General features: G+C 44.5%; 1 non-coding gene across 1 annotated transcript; it reads right to left on the bottom strand.

Annotated features, from left to right (window-relative positions):
• Positions 1-6,075: 6,075 nt before the first annotated feature.
• TRNAV-CAC lies at positions 6,076-6,148 on the bottom strand. The gene has a single exon. It is a non-coding gene; the product is annotated as a tRNA-Val (tRNA).
• Positions 6,149-27,936: the final 21,788 nt, after the last annotated feature.

Raw genomic sequence — 27,936 nt, 5'->3', positions numbered from 1 at the left:
ATGAAACTGCCTTCATTGAGCAAGGCTCTGAAAACTTCATGACAAAATGAGAGTGAGTGCTCTTAGAGGCATAAAATGAAGACCGCGGTAGCGTGGTGAGACAGGACCCAGTAAGACAAGGAAAACTGTGGTCTTGGCAAGCGCTTCCGGTGCAACCTCAGATCCCCACATTCCTGGGGCACGCTGCCCCCTGCTCCTCACCTCTGCCAAGACGTGGGCAGGGTCAGCCAGTCGGACAGAGCAGCCAAAGGTTCAAATCTCAAGCCTGCGAGGAGACCTTCCCTGGACAAGGCAGCTGGGCTGGGAAGGGCACGGGGTCTCCCCGCCGAGGATGGAAGCCAATCAAGCCGCAAGGCATGGGGCAGCGGGTCCAGGCTGATAGAGAGGGGCCCAGGGTGAGGTTTGGGCGGATGTCAAGGCCAGCTAAGAAACTGACTGAGGCGCCAAACGCCAGCCGGCACCCAAGGTCGTGTAGGTCAGGAGAAGGAGCACTCAGCCATTGAGCAGGCTCTTCCCCAGCTTTAACCTGTGACTTGGTTCCGCGGGGCCTTCCCGTAACGAAGAGGCAGCAGCAGAACCTTCACACGCAAATCCGCGGCGCGTGTGCCCCGCGGAGCCTGCGCGGGGCTGAGCCGGGCGCTGCAGCGCCGAGGCCCCTTCCGGGCCTGCGGGGGAGCAGACGTGTGAACACAGAGGGCTGGCTACTCCTTCACGGTTCAGCTGCTTCCAAATGAGATGCTTGGCAGGAGCAGAGGCCTGCAACCTGTTGTCCCTCTGCTCATTGTTTATTTGTGGAAAGAATACTTGGGATAATTAGTCATTCATGCAAATGTTTACTTACCCAACAAATGTTTATTGGATTCCAATAATGATAATAATTAGCGCTCATGGAGTGCTTGCTCTGTGTCAGGCATGGTGCTAAGCCCTTTGAACTCCGCTATGTGCCAGATGTTAGGAGGACAGAGATAAAGATGCATAAAGGCCTTCAAGTTGTTGAGAGGCCAGTAATCAACACTGCAACCATTTCATGTAACCTTTACAACAGCATCCTGTGAAGTACTGTTCCAGAGAAGTATAGTATAACAGTTAGAGTTCCTTCTGTATCAGAGACCTGGTTTTAAAACCTGTTTATACTACTTTTTTGGGCAATTTACTAAAACTGTTTAAGCCTCAGTTTTCCCCATCTATAAAATGGGCATGGAATTCATAACAGCTGTGCCTTACAAGCTGTGACAGTTAAAGGCAATAATACATTTAAAGTGCTAACACATTACTTGTCACATAGTGAGTTAAGTCTAGGGTACTGTGGGATTCCAGGAATTAATGTAGCATAATGCTAATTAGGTAGCCCAAAAGCATCATTTATCCACAGGATGAGTAGGAGTTAGACAAAGAAGGAAGTGGAATATTAGTCTAAATGGCTTATTTTATTCTGGTTGGAAGCCTAGCATTTTCTTCCTGCCCCCCATCAGTATTTCTGTGGAGTAACACAGGCACCTTCAGTTCCAATTTCCACCACCATAAATCACCGTGTGTAACTGTAGGAGACCTTGGAAAAGTCCCTTCTTGCCTCTGGGCTTCAGATTCTTCATCTTTACAGAGAAAATGCTATAACAATCTCAATTAGAAGTCTATCCTTTAAGTATGTTCACTACAGCATTACTGATAATAGCAAAAACTTGTAAGAAGTATAAATATATACCAATGGAGAAATAGTTTAATAAACTATGATGCATTCATACATAGAAGACTATATAGTTGCTATACAGATGTAAATTCTTATGAGCTGATATAGAGAAATGTACTCTAGTGAGCTACCATTTACATACAATAAATGTACTAATTTGGGGAAATATGATACAGCTGTATGCATTTTGGCAAATGTATTCATTTGTCATCATCCCACGCATCAAAAACAAATATTTCCATCATTTGAAAAATTTCCCTCATGTCACTTTTCCATCAATTCCTCCTCACCGGTACAGAGGCAACTGCTATCTTGATTTATGACACCATAGATTCATTTTGTCTCTTCTTAAACTTCATATTTTTGGAATTACAGTCTTTCAAATTTTCAACTACATCTCTATTTCAAGAAATAGTAGTTTCCTTGTTGTTGGTGTTGTACATTGAATGTTTGTGTTCCCCCCAAATTCAGATTTTGAAGCTTTAAACCTCAGTGTGGCCATATTTGGAGATGTGGTCTTTAAGGAAATAATTAGGTTAAGTGAGGTCATAAGGGTGGGGCCTTGATCCAGTAGGATTAGTGTCCTTATAAGAAGAAGCACAAGGCAAAGGCCCAGTGAACACACAGCAAGATGTTGGCCACCTTCTAGCCAAGAGAAGAGGTCTCAGAAAACTGTTTGACCAGCACCTTGATCTTGGACTTCCCAGGCTCCAGAACTGTAAGAAATAAATGTCTGTTGTTTAAGTTATCCAGTCTGTGGTTATGGCAGCCTGGGCAGACTTGCTGAATATTATTCTGCTGTTTGTCTCTATACCACAATTTTTTATTCCCTATAGATGAACTTTTGGGTTTTTCCATTTTGGGGCCAATCTGTATAAAGTTGTGTGACCAACCTGAATTTCTGTATTATATGATAAATGTACATTTAACTTTATTATAAAGTGCCAAACAGTTGTTCAAGGTGGTAGTTCCATTTCATATTCTAACCAGAAATAAATGAGAGTTCCAGTTGCTCCATAATGTTGCCAACACCAGGTGCTTTCATTGGTTTAAACTATATCCATTTAAGTGTGTATAATGGTCTATCTCACTGTGGTTTTAATTTTGTACATTCCTGTTGACAAGTGATCAGGAGCAGCTTTTCTCATGATTATTAGGTATCAAAAACTAGATATCTAGTTTTTTAAATACTTTAAGTCTTTTGTTCTTTTTTATTGCACTTTTGTTTTTAATTTTTAGGAGTTTTACATATTCTGAATATGAGTCGTTTGTCAACTATATGCATTGCAAGTATTTTTTTCTAGTCTGTGGCTGTCTATTCACTTTTTAAATTATGTATGCTGAAGAACAGAAGTTTTTAACTTATATGAAGTACAATTTTTTATGTTTCTTTTATGGCTGGTGCCTTTTTTGTCTTAAGAAATTTTTGCTTACCCCAAGATCATAAATATATTTCCTGTTTCAGAAAGTTTCTCTAGAAGCTTTATAGTATGCCCTGTTTTGTTAAAATTTTCCATAAGTGTACAACATTTTTGGTATTCTTGTAAAAGTTATTTAAAAACTTTTTTTCCTGTGAGTTATTGTGAATAGAAATGCAATTGATTTTTTCACATCACCTTTTTATTATGTAAATTATCCCATTAGTTATAGTAGTGGTTTAATAGATTCCTTTGGATTTTCCATGCATTAAATCATATTAATTATCTGCAAGTAGTTTTAGTCTTCAATTTCAATTTTATATATTTTATTTATTTTTATTGCCTTATTACCTGGATAAGATCCCTGAAAGTATGTTGAAGAGTTGTGGTAAGAATCCTTGTGTTGTTACGAATCTTAAGGGAGGGTGTTCAGTCTTTCCCCACTAGTATGATGTTAACTATAGATTTTCATGGATAATTTTTATTAGATTGAGGAAGTTTCATGTTATCCCTTGTTTGCTAAGGGTTTTCTCTCTCTTTTTAAAAATTGAGTTAGTTTGAATTTTGTTATATATTTTTCTTCAGTCTATTGAGGTGTTCATATGGTTGCTTTCCTCCATTCTGTTAATACCGTGAATTGCATTCATTGGTTTTTAAATATTAAACTAGCCTTGCATTCCTGGATAAATGGCATTTAGCCATGATTTTTTTTTTTAATGAATTGGTGAATTTAATTTGCTAATATTTTGTTTAGGATGTTAAGGTCTATATTCATAAGTGATTTGGGCTTAAAATTTTCTTTTTCTGTAATGCCTTTGTCTGATTTTGATATTAGGGTTATGCTGATTTGGAATTGTCCTCCTTCCTTTGTTCTCTGAAAACATTTGTGTGAAATTGGCATTTTCTTTTAAAAAGTTTTTAATAAAATCCACTAGTTAAGCTTGGGCCTAGAGTTTTCTTTGTGGGTAAGTTTTAAATGAGCAATTCGATTTCTTTAACAGATATTGGGTAATTCATATTTTTCACTCCTTCTTGAGTCAGTCTTAGAAAGTTTTGTTTTTCAAAGAATTTTTCAATTTCTTCTAGGTCACTGAATTTACTACTATAAACTAGAGTCAAAATGAATTGCTCACTTTATTTAAGTATTTATTTATTTTTGTCTGTGTTGGGTCTCGGTTGCAGCATGTGGGACCTCTCATGGAGCATCTTTGATTGCGTTGTGTGGGCTTTTGTTGAGTTGTGATGTGTGGGCTCTGTAGCTGCAGCAAGCAGGCTTAGTGGTCCCTCCATATGTGGGATCTTAGTTCCCAGACCAGGGATCAAACCTGCATCATCTGTGTTGGAGGGTAGATTCTGAACCACCGGACCACCAGGGAAGTCTGGGATTGTTCACTTTGAAATATTAATGTGACCTTTACCTCGCTAAAAATGAACAAATAAAAATACATCATGGACTTTCTAGTTCCAGCCATGACTCAGTAGCTGTTATCAGCCTTAACTTCCCACTATAAGTAACTATAAAAGCAAACAAAGATATGAAGCAAGTGATTTCAGGCCTCGGGCAAGTGCTTAACTGCTACCCTGAGAGACAAGGGTAGCACAAGAGGCAAACCCCATATTCATCCCAGCTTTCTTCCAAGGAAGGTGTTTCCAAGCTTCAGCTAGGGTAGGTGCAAGCACAGAGGGGCAGGGCAGTTGCACTGGGTAGAAAAGCAGGGGTTTTGTGGAGGAAACTGACCAGAGTTCAGAGCTGCAAAGGTGGTGGAAACTCAAGGGTATGGAGCAGAGAAAACTATAGAAAGGGATCCCAGAAATCTATAAAGTGGTTCCCTTCAGGGACCCAGACAACTGCTATGCTAAGCTGCCTATCCCCAGGGTGATCATCCGCAAGGTCTGGTCGAAACTAGCTGCTGAGGGCTGAGAGTTAGAGATTTCTGAGACTTCAGAATACTGGAGGACCCAGTATTGGAGTTCTGACTCAGCTAGAGTGGAGATACACAGGGCATTCAATGGAGACCCCAGGAAGACTGTTTTAGGGATAAGGACCATGCTCCTGGAGTAATCAAAATATTGTAGGATTAAGGGAAAGGCCAAAATAGACCCACCTTAACAAAGACTCAAACCAAGCTTCAACAAGGCCAAGGTGACCCATCAAAACTTTAACAGCCCGCTAAAATAAAATTTAACACTCTGTAGCAAAAGACTTGAAAACCCAGTCTCTATGTTACATCAATCGTAATACCAAGAATGTAGTGAAAAATTACTACCCATTTTTCTATGCCCATAAATATTCTTGACCTTTGTTCTGGGATATGATTAAGTTACTTAGACCCAGCCTGATTCTTTTAGGTTTGTTCTTAAGCTTCGTCAGGTGGGCCCAAAGCAACATTTATTCTTAGGCTAATTTTGCCCCACTTTTCTGACACAGAACTTTTCAGGGGACGCCAACTGAATATTCTACCTGAATTATGCGAATAGTGCTACTATGAGCATGTGTATACATGCATTTGTTTGAGTATCTATTTGTAATTTGTTTGACTATATACCAAGAAGTGAAATTGCTAGATCAAACAGTAAATCTAATGTTTAACTTTTTTGAGGAACTGCCAAATTATTTTCCACAGTGGCTGAACCATTTTACATTCCCATTGGCAATGTACAAGTGTTCCAATTTCTCCACATCCTTTCCAACACTTGATATTTTCCACTAAAAAAATTATAGCTGTCCTAGGGGACGTGAAGTGATATCTCGTTGTGATTTTGATTTGCATTTTTCTAATGACCATCGACACTGGGCATCTTTTCATGTGCTTATTGGATACGTTTTTAGGAAATGTCTGTTCAAATCCTGTGCTCAATTTTAAATTATGATGTATTTTTCAAAAAGTCTTTCTTTCTTTCTTTGGCTGTACTGGGTCTTAGTTGTGACATGCAGGATTTTTGATTTTCGTTGTGGCATGTGGGATCAAGTTCCCTGACCAGCAATCAAACCTGGGCCCTCTGCATTGTGAGTGCAGAGTCTTAGCCACTGGACCACCAGAGAAGTCCCTAAATTATGATGTATTTTAACTGAAAATGATCAATATGGATACCGTGATCCAATTTGGTAAAACAGCACACATTGTATGTATGTGTGTCTGTGTGTGTGTGTGCAAACACATACTAGAGTATAGTGACTAGATGCACAGACTTTTTAACGCTGCCTGGTTGTATCCTAGTTTTGCCTCTCACCATTTGTATGACCACAAGCAAGTTACCTTCTCTGTGTCTCAGTTTCTCTGTCTCTGAGATGGGGATAATTACCTCTTACTGCTGATGTCAGGATGAAATAAGAATGCGTGTAAAGGGCTTAGAACAATACTCGTTTACTACTACTAATAATGATTATATAATAATGATAGTATCAACAATGATATACAGACATATGTTGGTATATGCATAGAAAAAAGTCTGTTAGGAAAGACAATTATTAACAGGGATTTCTGCTGGAGATTCTGTTTTTAATTCATGTAGTTTTGCATTGTTTGAATTTGTTCAAACAAGAATATAAAAACAGAAAGATTTAAAGCTTACTGATGTGAAAATAAAGGAATGCTCTGCTTTAAAAGTTCACTTTACCCTTAGCCCTCAATCCAGGCTCCTCACAACTGCTGGATGGTTTGTTGTTCTTATGGCTTTTTAGAGGCTGCACTGTGAAGCTGCTTTCCCAGAAAGGACGGTGAGGTGGTCCCTGCGCCCCTCCAGAGGATTCCTTTTCCATTCCTCATCTTTATTCCCCAGCTCCTCAGAACTTCCTCCAGTTCCCCCATGTCTTGCTTTCTCAGGCTTAAGAGACTTTTCACTTTGTTCCCTCCGCCGGGAAATACTGCCTCGGACTCCACGCCTATGTGCTGATTACCCTTTTGAACCTACTTGTGGTGGAAAGCCTTACTCCGTCCCTCCTCTAAGCTGGGCTGGGTGGCCCTCCCTTCTCTGTGCTTAATCTAGTGCTCTGCGGGATGCTGGGTTTACCTTTGGTCACACCATATTGGGAATGACATGTCTTTATCCTCTAAGAGTGGACAGGTAGGACAGGAGCCATACTTATTTCCACCAAGGCTTTGTGGTTTTATCCCCAAAGGCTAGCACGTGGCCAGAACCATGGGAAATGCTCATAGCATTTGTTAAACAAAAGAATGAAGGACGGAGAGATGGGTTTTCTAGTCAGAAACATAAACTGCAGCCCTCATCTGTGTATCCTGGCTTATTTAGTATATGGCGCCACGCCTCATAAACATAGAGCTTTACGGATCTAAAGAAAATCCTCTGAAGGAAATTTCCCCAAATGGAAAGCTAAATAGACTGAAGACCTTTAGCCTTTCCTACGACAGAGCTGCCTACAGATTCCAGAAGAACTGATGACTATCTCCCATCCAATTCTCCTGGATATTATTGAAAGATCATTTCCATCTTTGAAATAAAGCAAGGGTTTTTTCCTAAACCTGTGAGTCTCAGAACAGCCACCCCCTCAAGTTCCAGTCATAGTGCAGCTGTTCAAAAAAGGAAAATAATTAGAAAAATATTTTTTACCTCCCTGAGAAATAAAGAGCTCAAAGTTTCTCAAATTTTCGTATGAAAAAATTCAGAGGGTCTAAGTGTCCAGTATGTGTTCCTTGCAGAGGCATGCCATACCATGGAGAGGCTAAGGTTGAGTTAGGCCTCCCAGCATCCTTCAGGGCGATGGTGTGCAAATGAGGCATCACCTGACTGCATCACCAGAGCAACTGGTGATGCATTACTCAGAAAGGGACCTGACCAGAAGAGTACACCCCTCCATGAGCCAATGTGAGATCACAGTGTTACTAAACTTGAAAAATTCGTTGTAGATTATCGCTGTTATTACTGGTGTGAGTTATTATAAGTATTACTATCTTTGACTTGTGTGCTTGACGGTTGTGCTTATGTTGCTGCAGTGATGTTGGGGTTGAATGTGTATTTTACTTGATATTTGAAAATTCTCATGGAATTTGTGAGATTCTTAGTGATAATAAACTTGGCTATTGTTATTCTGTGTGAACAGGAAATAGAGTTATAGAGGCAGGGATGAATAAGGTACAGGAGAGCTCTCCTCTACGGGATGCAGGTGAGGCATTAGATGTGGCCCGCTGGGAGAGATGCTCAATGTGTCCCATCCCACGGGATCCAGAGAGGCCACTCACCCCTTGATCTCAGCAGCACAGAATCTCTTGCATCCTCTGAACATGTGAATTGTTGAACAGATTCTCAGTGGCTGGGAGGCTGGCACCATTGCCTGGCATCCCATGATGCCCCTACTCCCAGCCATGGTTGAAACTGATCTCTCTTGAGATTTCTGGAGCAGCCAGTGATGTGGACCCGGTCTTCACAGAGGGCTTTGTAATCAGGATGGAGGTAGCCACAGACAGAGTTACCTTTCTGCTTCTTAATATCCAAGGCAGATGTGGCAGCCAGTGCCAGTAATATTGATATTGATCACCACCACCACCATCATCATAGCTAACATTTGAAAGTTTATTATATGCCAGGCACTCTGTGAAATACTTGAGATGGAATATTTGATCTTCCCTAGAATCTATGGGTTTTACTCCCATTTTGCAAATGAGGGACCTGGGGCTGAGATGCTAAGTAACTTGGTTAAGGCCATCTAACTTGTTAGTGGAGGAGGTAAAATACAAATCCAAGCAGATCTGTGGGCAGTGATGGTGGACCCACCCTCCAGTGACCTCTAAGGAGTCATGTCTTTGCATAATCCTCCTCCTTGAATGTGGACAGAACCTGCCACTTGCTTCTAATGCATAGAAAATGCAAAGATGATAGATGTCACTCTTAAAGTTATGCTCAATAATATATGAGTGTCTTAGCCAGCTGGAGCAAGAGTGCCTCCTGATGGCCTTATGGAAGCAAGTATCCTGCTGTGAACTTCCTGTGGAGAGGGCCACGTGGCAGGGAACTTTGGGTGTCCTCTGTGACTTCAGGGTTCCTTCAATCGACAGCCAGTAAGAGGTTCATAAAGCAACAAAGAAATGAATACTGCCAACAACCTGCAGGAGTTGGGGAGCAAATTATTTCCTAGTTGAGCCTCCAGATGAGACCATGCCTTGGTGGGGAGACTTGGATTTCAGCCTCATGAGACCCTGAACAGAGGACCCAGCTAAGCCATGCCGGACTTCTGACCCACAGGAACTGAGAGATAAAAGCATGATGTTTCAAGTCACTACGTTTGTGGTGATTTGCTCCATGGCATTTAAAACTCATCTGCAGCACATGTGCTTAACCGGCCCATCCGTTTTTGCAGCAGGTCCCTGGGCTCTGGTGTATGGATCTCCCTGCAGAGTTGCTTTCCAGGGAGTTCCTGCCTAAATATCTGGAAAAGGGTCAGAACATGGGAATCCTGGGCTTCTTTCTGACACAAGGTTGAGAAGCAGGGGACCTAGAAACGATCACCTGCTTATCTGAAAGGAAGGTCAGCAAGAAGCACATGGAGCCCTCTGGCCTTGTGACGCTTCTAGGAAAGTGGAGACTGGATTGGGATCGGGGTTAGAACATCCAAGGATTGGTCCTGGCAGAAATGTGCTCCTGTGACTTTGTACAGTGGGATGCAGTCTGAGATGTGAACCTAATGATGGGGTTTAGTTGAGGCCGTGCTGGGCTTCCAGGCACATTTCACCTTGACTTTCGGTACTGGAGTTTCAAGGACAGCCCACAGGCCACACGCACTTGGAGGGGTGCCACATCTGCTGGACACTTTCAGTTTCTCCGCTTCGTTGAGCATGTCCTTAAAAAGTCAATACGACAGGACAGGGCTGCCTGCATAATTAGTCTGAGGATAAAGGGCAACCCTCCCGTGTAGGGACTAATCAAGCCGGAAGTTTCCTCTTCATGGTTGACCAGTGTGTGCCTAGCCTGCCATGCGAGGATGGAAGAAGGTGTCTCCAGGCTCTGCCCCAGCCTTGGGGGACACTGGAACCCTTCCCTAGTTCCCATGGAAGCTGAGATCCCCGCCAGGGCCACCCAGGGCAGGCCTGCCCTCGTGCTGAGCTGGCGCCATCCTGATGGCCGTGGGGTCGCCTTTACTGATCGTACTTCCCAAAGAAGGGGAAGGAACAGCTGTGACCTCCTGAATGCAGAGGCACAGGCTGGGGCTAGGGTCTGGGAGTCCGCCTGAGTAGCCTTGGGGTGGCCGTGGGGACACTCCACAAGCTGCCTCAAGATAAGAGCGACTCCAATTCATCTCTTTGCAGGAACCATAGAACATTTGGGCCCTGCTTCTCTGGGCACATTGAAAGGACAAAGCACTTAGCTGTCCAGAAATGTCCCTTGTGCAGGGGACACCCGGACAGGGCTGGCTGCCTGCTGTGCGCCATCTGGTCTACCTGCTTTCCTGAGGCAGAACTTCCTGCAGGTGAGGCATCTCCTTTGGGAGATGTGGGAGGGGGCTTTCTCTCTGGGAACATGGAGGAGGCCAGAGAGCAGCATCGGAGAGCGAGGGGGTAGGGGGGGCAGGAGCATCCCCCCAGGCCTCCCTCAGAGATGGGAAGATTCCTGCATGGCTGTCCACATGTGACCCCTCACAGCCCAGACCCTGGCTGGAGCCACGGACTGGGTCCCTGGACCCTCCCGAGCAGGTCGGTCAGACCAACAGAACGTGTACCAAGTGGAATAGAGGCGGGCACCAACTTTAGCCAAAATTAATAAGGACATTTACGAAGACACAGGAAGCTGAAACCAAAGGTACGTGCAGATGTCCAGGCTATCACTCACATCCCCATCTGTGAAAAATGCTTGAGGAAGACTCTGACACAACAACACATGGATCCACGGGAGACTTCGGGAAGGATGAAGATGAAGTCACCCCTAGATCTTGCCAATGTTAACAGTAAAGGTGCAGTCTGGCTCTGGCTGCCTTTCCCGTCTGAGTGCTGGGGCTCTCAGGTAGACCTGTTTGGTGTCAAAGTCTCTTTGCCTGCTTTTACTGCTTTCATTTTATGCTGATTTTTTTATGTTGCTGTTTCCTCTTTTTCTGTTCCCTAACTGACTGGTTGGATCGAGTTCCCATTTATTCTGTTTCTCATCCACTCAGCTAAGGGTTTCTCCTGCCCACTCCTAAATGCAGTTAGGGGACTCACTCTTTCCTTTCATTCCTAAAAGAACACATGTTTCTCTCCTATTATTTGAAAATAACATGCCAACTAATGACGATAGGAGAGAAGTACAGAAAGTGTGGGTCCCCAAGGATTAACTTCCTTGTTAACCCAAGATGACCTGTTTTGGGTCTTATTTTACAAGAGAGAGGAACAGCTTTCCTACCTGCCTCTGGTATTTGGGATTTTCTGTTACATGCAGCAGTAATAGATTAGACTCTTCTCTTTGGCCCTGTGGGAGGATTATATGCATGCATGCATGCTAAGTCGCTTCAATAGTGTCCGACTCTGTGCAACCTCATAGACGGCAGCCCAACAGGTTCTTCTGTCCCTGGGATTCTCCAGGCAAGAATACCGGTGTGGGTTGCCATTTCCTTCTTCAAAGCATGCATGCATGCTAAGTCGCTTCAGTCGTGTCTGACTCTGTGCGACCCCATGGACAGCAGCCCACCAGGCTTCTCCATCCACAGGATTCTCCAGGCAAGAATACTGGAGTGGGTTGCCATAGTCCAAGTTTATTGAGGGCAGGCATGGCCATATGACTGGTTTTGGCCAATGAAAACTTAGCAGAAGAGACCTCTGGCACTCCTAAGAGAAGCTTTGAGAAGCCACTGTGTTATCACACTATTTTGTCTTTTCTGTTGCCCCACATGGGAGATGCTCTGACAGCCCAGGTCCCAAGGTGAGGGGCACAGAGCCGTGGCTACCCCACCGTGGACCAGGTGTGTGAGCAGAAACTGAATCTTGCAAACCCCTGAGATTTAGGAGTCATTTCTGAACACATAACCCAGTCTATTCAGACTGAAAAAATTCGTCAAACATAATCCTAGCTGCTGGCCTTTGGTCCAAAATGGATTTCCTTAACAATGAATCATGCCATCTAGTATTTAATCAACACCCTGGACTTCGAATTAACTCTGTTTTCCTAGAAAGTGATGAGGACATCGATTAGGTCACCTTCCCAGAACTGTACAGACTGTAAGGGGAACAGAGCCTGATTTCAAACTCAGGACTGTATCCGTTACTCATTTTACTGCAAGTAGCTGCTGCCTGAGACAGTTCCAGTCTCCTTGGCATCTCAGCCAAAGTGCACAAGGGACTGGGCTCCTGCGTGGGCTTTTCTCATTTAATTCCGTTTTTAGATGGAGCGGCACATGGTACTAGGTTTCTGACTGTTCAACCTTTGGAGTCTGACTTATCACAAAATAAGGATCCTTCAGACCCCAAATTTACCAAGCTTTAGGAAAGAAAGGAAGAAAAATCTTAACTGTCAATGACTAATTCCTGCTGCCAAACTGGATGTAAAAATTAATGTTCAGTTTAAACGCTCCATACTGTCTGAATTAGAGGCTTGAATAATCCGTTTCCTGAGTGCAGGGGGAGGTGATCCTCAGTCTCACCTTTGTGCAGGAATTCTAGGCTTCTTGCTAGATTCAGATCTCAGGGGTGTGTAGTTAGCAGAACAGGGTCCCCATTATCCAGGAGCACAGGGCACACAGACTCTCTGCTTCACACTTTGAGGCTTGGCAGAATGGCCACCTTCTCCAGGAAACTCAAGCCGTCCCAGCTGGCTCCCTGGGAGAGAGCAAAACTTTTTCAAGGGCCCCTTTCAGGAGGGGGAAAAAAAAAACATCCAAAACCCTTACACTGGCATAAGCCTAACCATTCAAGGGCCCCTCACGGATTTTTACACAGGACTTCAGCAGGGGAAGGGAGGAGGTGGGAAACAAATGCAGAAGGGAGAAGAAAGGAACGCCTTGAACTTGCTTCTGGATGTGAACAAGAAAATTGTACATGTATCGGTTGATGGTGGGAGGCCAGGGGAAGCAGAGAAAATCATTGAAAGTCCCATAGACTAGATGGTTCATTTTTATCTTGACAGTTTCCCGACCTGAGCTTTTCCATAAGTGGATTCCTAGATCTCCAGACTATAATTTGGGAACTCGTTAATGATGAAAAAAAAGTTGGTTTTGACCAAAGCACACTCAAAATCTCTACTTCTCAAGAGCTGATTTATTACCTTCTACTCCTCTTGGAAGTTCCTTTTAAAAGAGAGATTGTGTGGGACTTCCCTGGTGGTCCAGTGGTAAAGAATCCGCCTGCCAATGCAGGGGACACAGGTTCAATCTCTGCTCCCAGAATATCCCGCATGCCTCAGGGTCACTAAGCCTGTGTACCTAGAGTCCACACGTGCAACAAGAGGAGCCACCGCGCTGAGGAGACCACACACCACCACGAAGAGCAGCTCCTTTTTGCTGCAACTGGAGAAAGCCCGCATGCGGCAATGAACACCCAGTGCAGCCAAAAATAAAAAATAAGTAAGAGGGATTATGTGGTTTCCTGATACTCTTCCCCACCTCCCTTCTCATTCTAAGCTGTACAAGTTGGAGGCGAAGGCCTGGCATCAGAAATGGGGGGAAAACTTAGTGGCCCAAAAGGTTAAGACAAGAGGGTGCCAAGGATGGCTGCTGAAGCGCCCCCAGGTGATGACTCTCTTGGGGTGTTCGGGTTGCTGTCTGTGTGGTAGGGAAGGCGGTGTTGCTACATCACCCATGGGAGATGTGGATGCCTTAGGCTGCTTGGGGCATCATATCTTAGTTTGGATTTAGATCAAGATTCCTGAGATGGTTTGAAAAGTCAGATGCTAAGAGACGTCCAGAGTCTTGACAACAAGATGAACCACAGAGTCCTAGAGAACTGAGATTGCTTCCCCTGAGCAGCACCCAACCCTGAACTCAAGGATTAACCTCTTCACATTCAGCCTTTGACCCTAAGCAGGTAGCCAGGAACAAATTTAACAGAATGTGTTCACTGGCACTAAGAAGTCAATTCAGGGTCTTCCCTGGTGGTCCAGTAGCCGAACCTCCACACTTCCATCACAGGGGGCCCAGGTTCAATCCCTAGTCAGGGAACTATATCCCACATGCCACAGCTAAGACCTTGTGCAGCCAAATAAATAGACTAAAAAATTTAAAAAGAAGTTAATCCAGATTGGAGACATGGATTTCTTTGGTGCTTGTGGGATTCATAAAGGTATAAGAAACTCCAGTATCACCTGCCAGAATTTGAACAGGACTTCTCACCGCATGCCGTCCTGACACAGAGAGGATGTGCCCAGTTCCTGGTATCACAGGCACTTTCTCTCAAAGTGAGGATGAGTTGGGAAGAGGCTCAGATCACCTTCATAGCTAATGGGGCCTTTGCTAGCTATTGTTGTGTAACAAACCATCCCACACCAGCCTTAGCTGATCATGCTTGCCTTGCTCGTTACTCTCGTCAGCTGGTGGGATGGTTGGGTCCAACTGGTCTAGGATGGCTTCACTCACATCAACTTGCTTTTGGCTGCAGCAATGGGGGTGACCGAGCCCCCCATCCTCCAGCAGGTGAGCCTAGGCTTAGTCTCATAGAATGAGCAGAAGCGGGGAAGGTTTTAAAGCCTAGACACAGACCTGGCTCAGTGGAAATTTTTACTACCTTCTGTTTACCAAAGCAAGTCACAGAGTCAGCCTGGAATCAAAGACTGGGACCACTGATTTCACCTCTTGATGGGAGGAGCTGCAAAGTCCTATTATCAGTGCTGTAGCTAGAGGCAGATGTGGAAAATTAAGGCCATGTTTATAATCAGCCTACACAAATGGATTGACTGTGTTTGTAACACGGCTGACCCAGGCTATGCATGTGATGTATGCCCTGGAACCGAAGCCATCTCTGTGTGCAGTGACTAGACTCGTAGAGAAATCAGACCATAGCCTTGGCCTCATTGAGGCTATGTCCCTAAAAGGAAGCAGTTGTAGGACCAAAAAGTTTCCCGCATTCAAAATGTTGCCTAGGAATTCTCTCAGTAGCTTTAGAGTGCTTCATGCATTTCACAGAAAGGGAAACCATAAAATCAAGACTTTTTATTTTTTCTTTTTGAAAAGAAGATTTGAACCAAGTCTTTTTTGGAAACACCAATCACAGTATGTCTGCTCTGTAGTTTCACGGGTTCCTGATGACTTTCTAAGATACTGCACAAAAAGAATAGATAGGAGGAGTAACATAAGCTTTGTGACTTAAGGGCTATAAATCAAGCTTCATAAATCTAGGGCACAAATGTGACCTACTAAGAACAGTAGAGAACAGTGGTGCCTCTCTACAGTTACTGAGATCAAGGCTTTCAAGCATTCAACTTGGATGGGTAAGTTGGTCTTCAGTAATGACCTTGAAGATCTCTAGGGTCACCTGCACTGGTCAATGATGCCTCCATCTCTGAGGGAAAAAGAGTAGCATTGGTGGAATGGCTGGATTCTCCAATCACCCTATCCTGACGCCAGGGTGATCCTATGGAAAAATGAAAAGTTGCTTTTCACCAAAATGTCGGCATGGCAGACATGGTTGGTTGCCAGCCTAAATGTTATTCCTCACTGCCTCCCACACTCTGCTTCCTTCCAAGCCAGTGGAACCCTAATTTGATTTCAGTACAGGTAGGATGTGTTTTGGCAAGGTGGAACCCTCCAAGATCTAGAGACTAAAGGATGGCTTGGTCTGAGCTAACCACTACAGCACGTTCTCCTGTGTGTTATTGGTTTAAGGCTGAACATGTGATCCACTTTCTGGCCAATAGTAAGTTCAGTTCAGTTCAGTCACTCAGTCGTGTCTGACTCTTTGCGAACCCCATGGACTGCAGCATGCCAGGTCTCCCTGTCCACTACCAACTCCCAGAGCTTGCTCAAACTCATGTCCATTGCGTGGGTGATGCCATCCATCCATCCATCCTCTGTCATCCCCTTCTCCTCCTGCCTTCAATCTTTCCCAGCATCAGGGTCTTTTCTAATGAGTCAGTTCTTCGCATCAGGTGGCCAAAGTATTGGAGTTTCAGCTTTAGCATCAGTCGTTCCAATGAATATTCAGGACTTATATCCTTTAGGATGGACTGGCTGGATCTCCTTGCAGTCCAAGGGACTCAAGAGTCTTCTCCAACACGACAGTTCAAAACCATAAACTCTTTGGCGCTCAGCTTTCTTTATGGTCCACTCTCACATCCATACATGACTACTGGAAAAACCCATAGCTTTAACTCGATGGACGTTTGTCAGCAAAGTAATGTCTCTGCTTTTTAATATGCTGTCTAGGCTGGTCATAGCTTTTCTTCAAAGGAGCAAACATCTTTTAATTTCAAGGCTGCAGTCACAATCTGCAGTGATTTTGGAGTCCAAGAAAGTAAAATCTGTCACTGTTTCCATTGTTTCCCCATCTATTTGCCATGAAGTGATGGACCAGATGCCATGATCTTAGTTTTCTGAACACTGAATTTTAAGCCAGCTTTTTCACTCTCCTCTTTCACTTTCAACAAATGGCTCCTCAGTTCCTCCTTGCTTTCTGCCATAAGGGTGGTGTCATCTACATATCTGAGGTTATTGATGTTCGATTCCAGCTTGTGCTTCATCCAGCCTGGCATTTAGCATGATGTACTCATATAAATTAAATAAACAAGTTAAATAAGTTAAATAAACAAGGTGACAATATACAGCCTTGACATACTCCTTTCCCAATTTGGAACCAGTCTGTTGTTCCATGACCGGTTCTAACTGTTGCTTCTTGACCTGTATACAGATTTCTCATGAAGCAGGTCAGGTGGTCTGGTATTCCCATCTGTTTAAGAATTTTCCATAGTTTGTTGTGATCCACACAGTCAAAGGCTTTGGCATAATCAATAAAGCAGGAGTAGATGTTTTTTCTGGAACTCTCTTGCTTTTTCTATGATCCAACAGATGTTGGCAATTTGATCTCTGGATCCTCTGCCTTCTCTAAATCCAGCTTGAACATCTGGAAGTTCTCGGTTCACATACTGTTGAAGCCTCTCTTGGAGAATTTTGAGTGTTACTTTGCTAGCGTGTGAGATGAGTGCAATTGTGTGGTAGTTTGAACATCCTTTGGCATTGCCTTTCTTTGGGATTGGAATGAAAACTGACCTTTTCTAGTCCTGTGGCCACGGCTGAGTTTTCCAAATTTGCTGGCATATTGAGGATATTTAACAGCTGGCATATTCGCTGGCATATTTAACAGCATCATCTTTTAGGATTTGCAATAGCTTAACTGGAATTCCATCACTTCCACTAGCTTTGCTTGTAGTGATGCTTCTTAAGGACCACCTGACTTCAGACTCCAGGATGTCTGGCTCTAGGTGAGTGACTCTGGGTCAAGAAGATCTTTTTTTTATAGTTCTTCTGTGTATTCTTGCCACCTCTTCTTAATGTCTTCTGCTTCTGTTAGGTCCTTATTGTTTCTGTCCTTCATTGTGCCCATCTTTGCGTGAAAAGTTCCCTTGGTATCTCTAATTGACCAATAGCACTTAAGAGGAAATCTACTGAGGAGTTCTGGGGGACATGTCTCCCTAATACAAAGAGAGAAGCCCTAGGGCCAACCTTCACTCCTTCCTTCCTGTTTGTAGATTTCACTGTTAGGGGAGGAAGTGATGTTTGGAGGCATGGCAATCAACCTCTCACCACAAAGGGAAGGCCAAGAGAAACTCTGGAGGTAACCCAAGCTCTGACACCACTGAACTGCAAGGCCAAACTGGAAGCAGGGATGAAATTCAGCCAGATGCGGGGATGCAGCAGCAGCAGCAGATGTTCACAGCTGGGGTTTGTTCCGATTGGTTGGGCACTGGTTCTGGTTTGTCATGGTCTGTGCCATGTTGATTGTTCAGTGTTTTGAATACCACCCTTGCCCCTCACTGGAATCTACACCTCTGGATTTATTGTTATGTAAGGAAAATAATGCCCTGTTATTTAAGCCTCATTAATTAGATATTCAGTTACTTGCAGCCAAAAGCATTCCAACTGATGCAGTTGGGGATCACGGAAACTTGGTCACAAGTGAACTGAATGTATGGCTAGTTCACTTGCAGGGCTTTGGGACCTGCAGTACCTTCCTGAGGTATATATATATTTTAAAAAGGTGGCAGTGGCGGGTAAAGGCAAACTATCTTATCTCTGTGGCCTGGAAAAGGAAGCTACCGCAGCTCTATCAGTGTGTTGTATCTGCTCTTCTAGGAAGGGTTGAGATAGAAATTTATCTGCTTTGGCAGAAAGTAGGAGATTAGCTTTTACCTAATCTGTGCATTTGCTCTTTTGCTATACCATTTGATTGGCCCTATTGATAATGTCTATTTTAGGAATGAGGCTTGGGTATCCATCAGTCAACCAGATAGCCAGTCAATCTTGCTGATGTGTGCTTTCAGTCTCCAGAGGTAACTTCAGGGTCTACGGACACACTTGTTCCATCATATGGTAATTGTTGAGGTTTTTTGTTTTCTGTCCATCTTCCATGGACTCAATGGCAGGAACTATTTCTTTTATCTTGGTATTGCTAAGTTTGGCACAAGATCTGGACCGTACAGGGTGCTTGATAGATGTTTTGTTGAAAGAAAGAAAGAATGAATTATATACAAAATTGTTTTCAAATGCAAGTCCTACCAAGAGCAGATGACTTTTATGGCTGCAGAATGACTTGCTTTATATCTGACTGCCTAAAAAAAGCTCTAACTAGGGAAATTAGAATATCTTGTCCCATTTTAAAATCCAACACATTCAAAAGTACACTTTAAGGGGAATCAACCCATCTTTCTACGTGCTTTTTGTGGCATGGTTTGTGCCTAGAAAGCCTTTATTACTGGGAAAGATGATGCTTCCTAAAATAGCCCTCCTATTAAATGCGAGGGTGAGAAGTGGAAATATTCTCAGAGTTAAAAAGAAGATTTTCATGAATTCACTAAGTAGTGTGTTTGAACTAACTTTAAAAGCTGACTTAAAGAAATGAGATAAAATATATTTATATCTCTGCTAACCATTTCTCAACATGTCAACTCCTCTGCAGCCTCGCTGAGATCCATAAGAGACAGTGTGTAAGCTGTTCTTTAGATGGCCATCTGAAAACTCATCAAATAGCAAGGTAGGAAGAACAAAATCACCTCCAAAACTTTTGAATTGCATTGATCTGTGGCATAAAGCCCTCACCACAGGAAGAGAAATGATGGATTTGAGACTCACAGGAGGATTCGTTTAAAGTGCTTTGTGTGTTTTTTTTTTTTTTAATTTATGTATGGAATTGCCCGGGAGTAGTAAATAGACTTTATTTGCTATATTTCCAGGAAGATAAAATTATCAGGACTGTCTATGTATTTCAAAGCCAGGGAAAACAAAAACAGCTTTGAAGCCTCTCCTCTTGGATTTTTTTGTCCTAATCTTCTAAGAGATGGTCTTGATAATGTTTATTCTTTTCTTCTTTCTAAAACAGTTGAAAGTCCTATTTTTCTCAGTTAAAATAGCAATCTGATTTTTAATTAGGTCAGGTAAAATACCCACTGAACACCACAGATTATTTAAGTGATTGCAAAGGGCAGGCAAAAATTTCTGAACAGCGTCGCTTCCCTTTTCCCCAAACATCCCTCCTCCTCCTCTCCTAACCCTGGATGCTCCCACCAGCAGTGCGCCCTGCTCTTGGAGGTGGGCTTCTCATTTGGATTCACACACCATCTGGGCAAGTTTTTCTGCTGTGTTTTCCCAATTTAACTGAAGAGATAAGCCCTTTCCATCTGCTTGGAGATAATTTGTAGAGTTTTGTTAAGATTGGTGGGCATGGGAAGGGGAATACAGAGTCTGCATTGTGAACTCCAGCAAACACTGAGGGTCAGGGCTTTATTTCAGATTTCATGTATGCAGAAACAGGAGTTTCTCATAAGACTTCATCCTGTGAATCTCTGCATAGCCTGGAGCATGGGTTAGCGAGCTTTTCCTGTAAAGGCCAGATAAGTAAACATTATAGGCTTTGGGGGACATTTGTTCTCTGTTGCCACTATTCAATTCTGCACAAAAGCAGCTATAAATGGGGACTTCCCTGGGGGTCCAGTGGCTAAGACTCTGCGCTCCCAAAGCAGGGGGCCTGAGCTCAATCCCTGGTCAGGGAACTAGATCCCACATGTTGAAACTAGGAGTTCCTGTGCAACTTAAAAAAAAAAAAGTTCTGAATGCTACAACCAGTCAGTGGCTCAGTGGTTAAGACTCAGCCTGCTAATGAGGAGACTCAGGTTTGACCCCTGGCTGTGGAAGATCCCCTGGAGAAGGAAATGGTAACCCACTCCAGTATTCTTGCCTGGGAAATCCCATGGACAGAGGAGCCTGGCAGGCTACAGTCCATGGGGTCGAAAAGAGTCAGACGTGGCTTGGCAACTAAACAAGAGCATGCTGCAACTAAAGATTTTACAAAGGTAGAAGATCCCACATGCCACAAAAGTAAGACCTGGCGCAGCCAAATAAGCAAATAAATATTTTTCTTAAAGAAGCAGCTATAAGTAACATGGGACCAAATAGGCATGATCATGTCCAATAAAACTTTATTTTCAAAGGCACACTGTGAGTGTTGGACCCCTGGCTTAAAACATTTCTCAAGGAGAGGGAGAGCCCTGAGCAATGATAGGGGCCCAGGTCATAGTTTTTTGAGTGATGGCACTCTGCCTGCTTTCATAAGGAGGTGGTGAGCCCAGCAGTGGTTTTGAGCCTTTTAGGTAAGTCCATTGCACCACTTGAACTGTGACCAGGCCACACCTTTGCATGATGGAAAGCTGGTGAGCATTATAGCATATAGACCCTCAAATTAGTGAGCCTTCCAGCTGCCCTTACTAAAGCCTTATTAATGGCCAACCTCAGTCATGGTGATTATCTTCCCCTGAGTCCAAAAGTTCAATTCTTTGTCCTCTTCTACATCCTTTCAACTAGGACTAGCTTCCTGAGACACAGTCTAATCCCAGAGGTCTTGGGCGAACAAAGGTCAATGAAGAAAGTCCAGTCAAGTCTAATTGTGGCATTCAAGGCACTTTGTAGGCCGACTTCTCCATTAGGCATGGCAGGTATGGTGCCTGGGGCTCATGATACTTATAGACATCCATGAATATATTTAATTTTAATTTTTTTAGAGTGGAAGAAAAATGAGTGTGACAATGAGTATATAATAATGAATCCAGCCTGAATTATGCTGTGCTGAGCTTCATTGTCCAGTCGTGTCCGACTCTTTGAGACCGCATGGACTGCAGCCCACCAGTCCCCTCTGTTCATGGGGATTCTCCAGGCAAGAATACCTGAGAGGATTACTGTACCCTCCTCCAAAGGATCTTCCCAACCCAGGGATCAAACCCAGGTCTCCTGCACTCCAGACAAACTCTTTACTATCTGAGCCAAGAAGGAAGCCCAAGAATCCTGGAGTAGGTAGCCTATCCCTTCTCCAGGGCATCTTCCCGACCCAGGAATTGAACTGGAGTCTCCTGTATGGGAGGCGGGTTCTTTACCAGCTGAGATACCAGGGAAGCCCAGCCTGAATTATATTCATCTTTATACCCACATAGTCATAAATGTAATTTAAAAAGTTTTTTCTGAGATGAACAGACCAGTGAAGGCAAAATACCAAGTGCTCTTTCTAAGGATTGCCATGTAAATAAAACACAGAACACCCAGGTAAATTTGAAGTTCAGATAAGAAATGAATAAATTTAGTGTATACATGCATGCATTCTAAGTCACTTCAGCAGTTGTATCCGACTCTTTGTGACCCTATGAACTGTAGCCTGCTGGGCTCCTCTGTGCATGGGATTCTCCAGGCAAGAATACTAGAGTATGTTGTCATGCCTTCTTTCAGGGGATTGAAGCCACATCTCTTAAGTCTCCTGCATTGGCAGGCAGGTTCTTCACCACTAGCACCACCCGGGAAGTCCAATTTTTAGTGTAAGTATATCCCAAATATTGCATGGGGTATGCTTTTTCTAAAAAGTGATTTGGTTTTTTAGTCTGAACTTCACTTTAACTGAGCATCCTGTTTATCTGAAATTCCAACTTTTACTTGCTGAATCTGGCGATGCTATGGGAAAGCCAGCCAAGGTCCCAGCTGGCACCAATTACAGTTGCAGCCTTCTCGCCCATACTCCTGAACCTAAATGTCTTAGGCTGGGCTCCCAGGAGGCAGATCTTAAGACAAAGATTCATGTGTAAGTAATTTATTTAAAGAAGTGCTCCCAGGGGAGACTAATAGGCAACTGGGGGAACAAGGCCGGGCAGGAGAGGGGTCCACACCAGGATGAAGACTCAGGCAAGCCCCTGCGTAGGGTGCTTCAGCCTGACCCCACAGGGGCGGGTAAGTTTCGCCTCAGAAATATGCCAAAGGATACCTGGGTAGTGCGCTGACATTGTCATCTATATGGTAGGCCAGAAACAGAGATCAGCCCAAGTTCAAAACTTAGGAAGAAAAATCGCCCTGGCCATTATTTTCATTAACACACAGAAGCTGTGCAAAGAATGGTGAGATCAAGCAGCCATGACGGTGTGATGGATGCAGCTGCCCCCTGCCCTCCTGGACCCCGCTGAGGTGGCCTCCCCTCATGGTTGATGATCCCTGTGGTCTACATGAAGGGAGGGATGTGGTAGCCAGAGGAACAGACTTGCTATCTTTTACAGTGTTTGCAGGGGTGGGGGGCAGGCAAGGGAGATCTGTACCTCATGGAGGTGGCCTGGACCTTACAGAAGTATCATCATGTTAGAACGTTATCATAAAAATATTTTCTCTCGTGACCATCTTCCTATCTCTGAACCCTTGCTGCACCATCAGGCATGGTTAATATTAAGTTCTCTGGTTTGACCAATGCCTCATGTCACCAGCATGCCCCATGCCCTACTCCCAAGACGTGATATATATAGACAAGGGCATACTCCTCAGCTGGGGCTTCCCAGGTGGCGCTAGTGGTAAAGAACCTGCCTGCCAATGCAGGAGACTTAAGAGACGCGGGTTCCATCCCTGCGTGAGAAGATCCCCTGGAGGAGGGCATGGCAACCCACTCCAGTATTCTTGCCTGGAGAATCCCCATGGACAGAGGAGCCTGGCGGGCTACAGTTCATAAGGTTCCAAAGAGTTGGACACTTAAGCTTTGGAATTGGATGCTGAAGTGTGTGCTAAGTCTAGCACACACTCCTCAGTCATAAAAGAAGAATGAAATAGTGCCATTTGAGCAATATGGTTGGACCTGGAGATTATCATACTAAGTGAAATGTCAGACAGAGAAAGACAAATATCACATGCTATCACTTATATGTGGCATCTAAAATATGACACAAATGAATTTATCTATGAAACAGAAACAGACTCACAGACATAGAGAACAGGCTTGTGGTTGCCAAGAGGGGTGGTGGGGGAGGGATGAACTGGGAGGCTGGGATCAGCAGATGGAAACTGATATATAAAATGGATAAGCAACAAGCTCCTGCTCTATAGCACAGGGAACCATATTCAATATTCTGTGATAAACCACAGTGGAAAAGAATATGGAAAAGAATGCAAGTGGATGTATAACTGATCACCTTGCTGTACAACTAGAAATTAAGACTGTAGATCAACTGTACTTCAATAAAATTTAAAACAAGAAGCAGAAGCACGAAAATGCAAATGGGAAAATGCTAACCTGAGTTCTACATCAGAGCCCATTGAGCTGCCTCCTGGTGGAGCTGGGTAGCTATTAGGAGCCCCTTCTCCTGAGATGTCTCCAGCCTCATCCTACCAGATGGAGGCCTTTCCCAATCCCTGCTAGACCGTCCCATCTGATGATTTGATTTTTTTTTTTCCCATTTTGTTTCTGCCTGTGTTTCTCCCCCCAGGGAAGCGCTCTCTGCAGGAGAGCCCTTCCTATCTTCCTGGTTTGGTTCTGTCCCTGGGAATATATGGTGCACATGAGAAAGGTTAATCAAACCTGATGATTTGACTTCTACCTGCATTTCCAGGAGCGGGAGCCTGGCCCTTGTCCACATCCACTTACTGGTAGGGGCCTTGCCTTTGCCAACTCCTCGCCAATCCCCCTCTTCTGCTGGCTTCTTGTGGCGCCCTGCATTCCCTGCTCCAAAATGCCCAGACCTGAAGCACCACACACAGCCTGATGTGAAGAACACCATGGAAGCCACGGCCGATAGGACCCTGTGGATTTGAATGGTTCCCTCCCTCAGAGTCGAATCTACGTTCGACTTCCCTGGTGTCTCAGACAGTAAAGCATCTACCTACAATGCGGGAGACCCGGGTTCGATCCCTGGGTCAGGAAGATCCCCTGGAGAAGGAAATGGCAACCCACTCCAGTATTCTTGCCTGGGAAATCCCACGGACAGAGGAGCCTGAGGGGCTACAACCCATGGGGTCGCAAAGAGTCAGACACAACTTCACTTTCACTTTCACCCCCTCAGATCCTCAGGCACCTGAAGTGTCTGCTGGCTCCACCTCCACTTGGCCCACGGGGGAGCCCTTTCCCACGGCCAGAGGTGCAGGGTGGGAGGAAGGAGAGTGGCCAGACACCGTGGTGGGCAGACCCGGACATGGACTTTGGCCCTGGCACTGACCATGGAAGGGTGTAACCGTCCACGCCCTTCCAACTCACCCAAGGGGGAGTTGCTTCATCTTGGTTTCCTCACCTGTTAACAGTAACACCACGGCCTCATAGGAAAGGCAGAACTGAGTGACCTCACTGAACAGATGCACAGAACCATATCAGCTCTGCTCTCTTCTGTTTTGGGACCAACATGTTCCTAGATTTCTCCCTTTCCTTCTGCTACTGCTCCATGAGCCCAGGGTGCCAAGTGACTCTGGGTCCAATTCTTAGAAGAGCTGTGTGCTTAGTCACTCAGTCGTGTCTGACTCTTTGTGGCCTCCTGGACTGTAACCCGCCAGGCTCCTCTGTCCATGGGGATTCTCCAGGCAAGAATACTGGAGTGGGTGGCCATGCCCTCCTCCAGGGGATCTTCCCGACCCAGGGATCAAACCCAGGTCTCCCGCATTGCAGGCGGATTCTTTACTGTCTGAGCCAGCAGGGAAGCCCAAGAATACTGGACTGGGTGGCTTACCCCTTCTCCAGGGAATTTTCACCGCCTAGGAATAGAACCCGAAGAAGGAAATGGCAACCCATTCCAGTATTCTTGTGGAAGGAGGAGCCTGGTGGGCTGCTGTCCATAGAGTCGCACAGGGTCAGACATGACTGAAGCGACTTAGCATGCATGCATGCATTGGAGAAGGAAATGACAACCCACTCCAGTGTTCTTGCCTGGAGAATCCCAGGGACAGAGGAGCCTGTGCCGTCTATGAGGTCACACAGAGTCGGACACGACTGAAGCGACTTAGTAGCAGCAGCAGGAATAGAACCGGGGTCTCCTGCATTGCAGGCAGATTCTTCACCAACTGAGCCCCCAGGGAAGCCCTAGGCAAAAGAGGCGCCCTCCCAAAGGCCCAGTCCCCCGCACAGTGGGAAAGCAGGGCACGTTAATCAAAGGGACCCCACAGCAGACACGAGGAGCTGAGTAGGGTGCAGACCGCAGAGTACATTTTGACCAAACTAAAAAGACTACAGTCAATAAGAAGAGTCATAACAAATTATTCCTCCTGACATGAGTGGACAAAAAGGGACCAAGTGAGATAGAGAGCGATGCACAGGAGACCTGGAATTTCACCCTCAGGTTTGGTCCTCAATTGCTCAGGCTGCAGGGGGCCTGCCCAAAGAAAAGGTGACACTCATTTTCTGATCCGTTCAGCCAGTGCATGGCAGGACCCTTCAGGAAGACAGGTGCTCGCTGAGGGTGAAATGTCCATCGTGTTGTTTCAAAGGCCCACCTTTGCACCCACTTCAATTTCTGAGTCTTCTACCTCTTGCCTTTCGCCACACAGAAAATAGAATGACTTGGAGAGATTCAGTGGCAGCTGCCCTCAATCTCCAGTTTAACTCAGATAGTTTCCTCCTGGGCAAAGAAGAAAAAAGACTCCCCAGGTGTACCCTACAAGGCGAATTATTCTAGTACTTGTTTGTATATGTCCCTCTGCCCATCACATGTGGAAGGTGGGGAGGAGGAGGTTTAAGATGAGTTCCTCAGTCCCCATGACCCAGCAGGGGAGGCAAGCATGGAGATAAATGCCCCCAGGGTGGGTGCTAAGTGCTGCCACGGAGGGCCGGCCAGGGGTCTGTGGGAACCCGGGAAATGAGTGATTGACATTCATGGCAGAATGCACGTTTGAACCGAGTCTGCAAGATGAATCAGGGCTGGCCCAGATTGACAGATGGGTCAGAAAACAGTCTAACTGGAGAGATCAATGTGTGCAAAGGCTCAGACACATGGGTTGGCCTGGCTAGTTGGAAAATTTGGTTTGGCTAGAATACAGGGTTTTGGGGAAATAGCAAGAGCTGGAGCTGGAGAGGATGAAGCCTGATTCATTCATTCAACAAATATTTACTGGGCATCTGCCGTACACGAGAGACCATGCCAGAGATGCATGAGGCCACCGTGGTCCCTGCCTTCTCTGGGCGCGCCCACCGTGGAAACTACACAAGAAGAGAGCACCTGATGCTCTGTCATGAAGCATCTTTGTCTGCAGTGTGAACGAATGCGGTCTTTCCTAGTAGGAGACTAAATGAAGAGAGTTTAAACAAAGGAATGTTGTGCTCAGGTTGACATCACAGAAAGTTGGTTGAAGATGGAGTGGAGAAGGTATCCCTGGGGACAGGGGACCAGGCAGGAGCTTACTGTGGTAACCCACAGAGAGTGTGACAATGGACTGAAGTAGGCAGGGACGGTTTGCCCGATTTGCAAATGACGTGGCCGGACAACCACATCCTGACTCCATAGTGAATGTATCTCTTTCTATACTGTGGTAAAATACACATAAAATGTACCATTCTAACTATTTTAAAGTGTACAATAGTAGCATTTAGTACAGTCACAGAGTTGTAAAACTATGACTACTGTCTAGTTCCAGAACATTTTTGTTACTTTAAAAAGATTCCCTGGGGACTTCCCTGGTGGTCCAGTGGCTAAGACCCCATGCTCTCAATGCAGGGGGCCTGGGTTTGATCCCTAGGCAGGGAACTAAGATCCCATATGTCACAGCTAAGATCTGGCACAGCTGAATAAATTCATTAGATAAATAAAAAGAATAAAAAAGAAAAAGAAAATACACTGTATTTATTAAGCAGTCACTTCCAGGAGCTAATCCTTTTTCTGTCTTTTTTTGTTTTGCCTTTTTTAATGTTATTTATTTATTATTTTTTTCCAATTATTTTTATTATCCTTTTTCTGTCTTTATGAATTTGCCTATTCTGGATATTTCATATAAATGGAATATGTGGCCTTTTGTGTGTGTTCTTTTTCACTTAGCACGCTGTTCTCAAGGTTTATCCATGTAGTAGCATGTCAGTACTTTGTTCCTTTCTATTACTGAATAATATTCCCTTGTGTGGATGTGCCATGTTTTGTAATACATTCATTTCTTGATGGACATTTAGGTTTTTCTACATTTTGGCTATTGTGAACAATGCTGGTATGAACTTTCATGCACAAGTTTTTTTTAACTCCTGTTTTTAGTTCTTTTAGGCATAATGCCAGGGAGTGGAACTACTGAGACTTCTTTTTAACTTAAACTTGTAGCTCCTGGGAAAATCCATTTTTTAAAATATTTTCAGAAAAGTTTTCTGTCACTTCTTAAGGATGATGAATGACAGTGGTATTATTCCTTTCACTTTGTGATCTTGGTGGAATCAATCTTAACCTTAAACTTTTGCTTAGAACCTACCTCCTTCTCAGCAAGAAGTGATCTCAGAGGAGTCTGGTTTTTCTGAAATGGCCATGGAGGCAAAT

Source organism: Cervus canadensis, chromosome 1, assembly GCF_019320065.1.
Source record: "Cervus canadensis isolate Bull #8, Minnesota chromosome 1, ASM1932006v1, whole genome shotgun sequence".
NCBI classification, from domain to species: Eukaryota; Metazoa; Chordata; class Mammalia; order Artiodactyla; family Cervidae; genus Cervus; species Cervus canadensis.
Note: the sequence above shows the minus strand (reverse complement) of the source record. Positions and strands in the feature narration are given on the sequence as shown.